Source organism: Chaetura pelagica, unplaced genomic scaffold (assembly GCF_000747805.2).
Source record: "Chaetura pelagica isolate M959 unplaced genomic scaffold, ChaPel_1.0 scaffold992, whole genome shotgun sequence".
NCBI classification, from domain to species: Eukaryota; Metazoa; Chordata; class Aves; order Apodiformes; family Apodidae; genus Chaetura; species Chaetura pelagica.
The window spans coordinates 89,515-95,610 of record NW_009952357.1 but is presented as its reverse complement, the minus strand read 5'-3'; positions in this window follow the sequence as shown (position 1 = coordinate 95,610).

Sequence of the window (6,096 nt, the reverse complement as noted above, 5' to 3'; positions counted from 1 at the left end):
GAGCTGCTCCAGTGCTGCCCCCGAGTCACAGGGGCTTGGGGAACAGGCACCTCCCCTGGCCCGGGGGCTCCCACAGCTGCATCATCCGAGTCCTCTGGCAGCAAATCCACTGGCCACAAAATCCAAGTCCATTGGCCAAGTTCTCCCCTCCTGGCACCTTCAGGGAATGTTCCACCACATTCCTCCATGAGTGCAGGGGCAGAGCTGCCATCTCGCCATGGGCTGCAAGGAAACTTCTGCTTGGGCACCTTCTTCCCCTTCTTCCTGACCAACCACCAGCACCCCCTGACTCTCCAGCCCAGCTCTTCCCCTTTAAGTGCCCCTCTGCTCAGCTCTTACCTCAGTTCTTGCATATATTAATGGCAGAGCTTCATCTATTGTCCCTCTAATGGCTCCTTGGCTGGTTTTGGAAGCAGGGGCAGCTTCTCAGCTTCTCACCGGAGCCACCTCTGGGGCCCTTCCCCTGCTACCAAAAACCTCACCAAACCAGAACAGAAACCCCAGGTCCTGCCCCTGGGGAGGGACAGCCCCGAGCTGGCCTGCTGGAGGGCAGTTTTGCAGGAAAAAGCCTTGGCCATCCTGGGGGACAAGAGCCTGAAGGTGAGCCAGCAACCTGCTCCTGCAGCTGAGGAGCCCACCAGCCTTTCTGGGCTGCCTGAGGCAAAACATTGCCAGCAGGGCATGGACTCATGGAATCATGGAATGGTTTGGGTTGGAAGGGACCTTGCAAAAGACACTCCTTCCAGGGTCATGCCCAGGCAGTAATTAACCCTTATGATGGATAATTAGATACCAAAGCTGCAAATCACACCCACCTTCCTGCCACATCCCACTGCAGGCTGGAAGGGCCTAAAACATTTGCTTGGGACCATGAAGGGAGCTGGGTGGCTTTTCTTGGGAGGCAGCTTCTCTCAGCTGCCTGTTCAAAGCCTCTCCCTCCCTTTTGGTCCATTTTACTCTTCCTGGAAACTTCCTCTTCCATGATGGCAAACAGGAATAGCTGGTGTTGGGTCTTCAGGACTCAGCCATGTTCCTGGGTGTAACATCTGATGGGTTGTCAGGAGCAGTGTCATAGAACCATAGAATCATGGAATGGTTTGGGTTGGAGGGACCTCAAAGCCCACCCAGTGCCACCCCTGCATGGGCAGGGACACCTCCCAGCAGCCCAGGCTGCTCCAAGCCCCATCCAACCTGCCCTTCAACACCCCCAGGGATGGGGCAGCCACAGCTTCCCTGGGCAACCTGGGCCAGGGGCTCCCCACCCTCACAGCCCAGAATTTCTCCCTCCCATCTCAGCTCCAGCTCCCTCTGCCAGCTGGAAACCCTTCCCCCTGCTCCCACCCCTCCCTGCCCTTGTCCCAAGCCCCTCCCCAGCTCCTGAGGCAAAACATTGCCAGCAGGGCATGGACTCATGGAATCATGGAATGGTTTGGGTTGGAAGGGACCTTGCAAAAGACACTCCTTCCAGGGTCATGCCCAGGCAGTAATTAACCCTTATGATGGATAATTAGATACCAAAGCTGCAAATCACACCCACCTTCCTGCCACATCCCACTGCAGGCTGGAAGGGCCTAAAACATTTGCTTGGGACCATGAAGGGAGCTGGGTGGCTTTTCTTGGGAGGCAGCTTCTCTCAGCTGCCTGTTCAAAGCCTCTCCCTCCCTTTTGGTCCATTTTACTCTTCCTGGAAACTTCCTCTTCCATGATGGCAAACAGGAATAGCTGGTGTTGGGTCTTCAGGACTCAGCCATGTTCCTGGGTGTAACATCTGATGGGTTGTCAGGAGCAGTGTCATAGAACCATAGAATCATGGAATGGTTTGGGTTGGAGGGACCTCAAAGCCCACCCAGTGCCACCCCTGCATGGGCAGGGACACCTCCCAGCAGCCCAGGCTGCTCCAAGCCCCATCCAACCTGCCCTTCAACACCCCCAGGGATGGGGCAGCCACAGCTTCCCTGGGCAACCTGGGCCAGGGGCTCCCCACCCTCACAGCCCAGAATTTCTCCCTCCCATCTCAGCTCCAGCTCCCTCTGCCAGCTGGAAACCCTTCCCCCTGCTCCCACCCCTCCCTGCCCTTGTCCCAAGCCCCTCCCCAGCTTTCCTGGAGCCCCTTCAGGCACTGGAAAGCCAAATTATCCCCCAGCTGCCTGGGAAGGGCAGCAGGAAGCAGTCAGTGCTATCTTATCTCCCTCCCTGCCCCATTCCTGGGCTAGACACCAGCGCCGATCCCACAGATCCCTGTTTCTCAGGAATCACGTGTCAGGGCAAAGGACACCTGAGAGCTGCTTTCCCACAGGTGTTGGGTTGTGTAACCACGCATCTGCCAGCCGGAATAAATGGGATTTTTGTCTTTTCTGTTTGTCCCTGGTTACCTGCCTGTGCCCATCCCTGAGTGCTGGGCTTGGCTGGATCTTTGTGGCTTTTGAAAAGCACATTTTTGTTATTCTTTTCCAGCCCGGGGAACATTGTTCAGCTGAGCAAGAACAGGCAGAGCCAGGCGTGTGGCAGGAGGTGCCATGGCCAAGGTGACGTTCCCATTGGGTCCCACCCAGCAGCAGGTCCCAGCCCAGCTCCATGCCTGCCAGGAGCACCCACAGGGCACCTCGGGACACCTCTGCCCTGGGAAAGCTGGTGCACCAGCTCCACACCGTGGGGTGCTGAGGGGCACTGGCTGCTGTTCCCTGTTGTCCCAGGGGTGTCCCAGGAGGGATCCCCCAGCACAGGGGCTGCCCTCTCCACCTCAGGGGTGAGGCTGCTGCCTAACAAGTCACAGAGTCACAGACTCCTTCTGGTTGGAAAAGACCTTTAAGATCATCGAGTCCAGCTATAACCCAACTCTACCAACCATTAATCCAACTCTACCAAGTCCAGTGCTAACCCATGTCCCTCTGCACCACATCTACATGGCTTTGAAATACCCCCAGAAGTGGGGATTCAACCACCTCCTTGGGCAGCCTAAGCCAAGGTTTAATGACCTTTTCAGTGAAGAAGTTTCTTCTAATCTCCAATCTCAACCACCCCTGGGCAACTTGAGGCTGTTCCCTCTTGTCCTGTCGCTTGTTCCTGGGGAGCAGAGCCCGACCCCCCTGGCTCCAACCTCCTCTCAGGAGCTGCAGAGCCAGAAGGTCTCCCCTCAGCCTCCTTTGCTCCAGGCTGGACACCCCAGCTCCCTCAGTTGCTGCTGGTCAGGCTTGTTCTCCAGCCCTTCCCCAGCTCCATTCCTGACCATCAAGGCCAGGTTGGATGGAGCCTGGAACAGCCTGGGCTGGTGGGAGGCGTCACTGCCCATGCAGAGGGGGTGGGACTGGGTGGTCTCCAAAGTGTCTCCAACCCAAACCACATGTGACTCGGTGACTCCCTGTGCATCCCCTCTGGAGCCACCCCCAACCTCATTCCCATCATCCCTACTTCCTGGGCTCAGCCAGTGGCTGCAGGGACCAGCTGGAAGGGAGTCGTGTCAGCAGCCCAGCTCTGGCACAGGAGGTTTCCCAAACTGATCAGAGCAGGAAAACAACACTCCCCAAACACGCCAGTGCTGAAGCAGCCATGAGAAAGCCATCTCCCAGTTCTCTGATGTGGTTCATGGCTGCTTCAGCCAAGGCCACCTACACTTTCCGGCAGGTGAGGCCAAGCCACGGGGCTGCAGATACCTGAGCCCAGGTGTCTCCATGCCAGGCTTCCCAGGAAGCTGCAGGACCAGCTGGGGAGTCACTGAGCACAGCAGAGAAGGACAGGAGCATCCCATGAGGCTCATCCTGGTGTGCCATGAATACCTGGCTCCTGGCACTGCAAGGAAGAGCAAAATGTGAAGTCATTGTCTTTTGGCTTGTAAACCAAGATGCGGACAGCCCAGCTCACCAGCCCCTTGGTCATCTGCAGAGCACACGAGGTGCAGTGTCAGCCTGCAGCTCACCAGCTGAGTCTGTGCCTCTCTGTCCCAGAGTAGGAAGATAAGAGAGGTGGATCCGTGGGCCCTGCTGAGCAGGGACATGGGCTTCCAGGGTCCCTTAGGATCCCCCGGTGCTGCACCCCACCAGGAGGGTCTCTGCCATCCCCTTGCCAAGGGACCCATGGTGCCCGGACTGAGGGTGGCCTGAAAGTTCTTCCTGATGTCTCCAGGACTTGGAGCAGACCAGGAGCAGGTGTACAGAGCAGCTTCCCCATGGGACAGATGACTGACAGAATCATCTTCTTTACACTGTTCTTCAGCCCCAGGATTGTGGAGGGAAAACACCCTCAGAACCCTTGGGGGCTCCATGAGCTGGCATGCCCAGGGATCTCCTGCAGGATCATCCTGTTCCCCTCGGGAGACACCCCTTGCACACAGCAGAGCTCAGCTCACCAATCCATCCCCAAAGCCTTTGACAGTGCTTTAGGAAATCATCAAATCCCAGGTTGGTTTGGGTTGGAGGGACCTCAAAGCCCACCCAGTGCCCCCCTGCATGGGCAGGGACACCTCCCAGCAGCCCAGGCTGCTCCAAGCCCCATCCAACCTGCCCTTCAACACCCCCAGGGATGGGGCAGCCACAGCTTCCCTGGGCAACCTGGGCCAGGGGCTCCCCACCCTCACAGCCCAGAATTTCTCCCTCCCATCTCAGCTCCAGCTCCCTCTGCCAGCTGGAAACCCTTCCCCCTGCTCCCATCCCTCCCTGCCCTTGTCCCAAGTCCCTCCCCAGCTTTCCTGGAGCCCCTTCAGGCCCTGGAAGCTGCTCTCAGGTCTCCCTGGAGCCTTCTCTTCTCCAGGCTGAACACCCCAACTCTCCCAGCCTGGCTCCAGAGCTGCTCCAGCCCTCCCAGCATCTCCGGGGCCTCCTCTGGCCTCTCTCCAGCATCTGTGTCCTTCCTGTGCTGGGGACCCCAGCCTGGCCCAGCCCTGCAGGGGGGGCTCACAAGAAAAAAATAAAAAATGTTGTCAAGTCCCACAGACAGGGTAAGAGGTGGGGAGGGAACAGCAGGATTAAACACTCAGCGGGGGAGAAGGAGCCCTGCTGTCTGCCAGGGGACAATCTGGGCACGGGGCTGAGGTGAAGCACCAGCCTTTCCATGGGGTTCGACTGTTGAAGCCACCTGGGGTCTGCTGGGGCTGCTGGGAGGTGCAGGAGGAGGTGACCTCCAGGGCTGGTTCCCTGCAGGTGATGTTTGTGTGCAGCAGGTCCATGAGGATGGTGGTGGCTTTGTGGACACAGCCTGGGAGAGGCAGGTGCAGGTGGTCAGAGGAGTCATGCTGTGGGATCCAGGTGTGTCCTGATGGTCTCTCCACGGCTGTAACGGGAGCTGGGCTGGAGGCATCAATCGTGGGGAGAGAAACCACAGCCTCTGCTGGGAGAAATGATGCCCCTTCGAGGGAAGCCACCAACTGCCAGCACTTCAGAGGTGTCAGACCAGCCGGGCCAGCTCCAGGCAGTGGCCCAGCGGCCCTGGGACAACAGACAGGATCCTCCTGCCTGGCCCGGGGACCCTTGGACTCCACTCCCAAGGATGCAGCCCAGAACAAAGCTCGACCGGAATTACTGAACCCACAGTGAGGTGCAATTAGTGACTTCGTGGTGTCATTAACTGCCCAGCGTAAGGCAGGCTGGAAAGAGAGGTCAGGCAGGGAGAGCTGTTGAGGAGGGAGCAGGGAGGAGAGGTCCTGTCTGCTGGGAACAGAGGGACCTCCTGCCCAGGTGTGCTCCCCAGAGCCAAACCGACCTGCTGGGTCAGAGGGAAACGGCCCCGCGGCTGCTCAGCCGGTCCCGCCGCACCCAGCCCCGGGAATGTGCATCCCCAGCATGAATGGCAGCTCGGGAAGGACGGGCAGGACCTCCCCCACATGGCACCGAGTCACACACCCACGCAGGGCTGGCCCCTCACCAGCACACACAGACACACAGACACACAAACAGACACACACGCATGTGCAGCTCCAGCTACAGACCCAGTCTCTCCCTTGCACACGCACACACAGGGACACGTACACACACATGGAGTCACCTGCATGGAGTCAGGTCCTGGGCTGCGTCCCCAGCAGTGTGACCAGCAGGGCCAGGGGGGGATTGTCCCTCTGCTGAGCCCCCTGCAGGGCTGGGGCCAGGCTGGGGTCCCCAGCACAGAAAG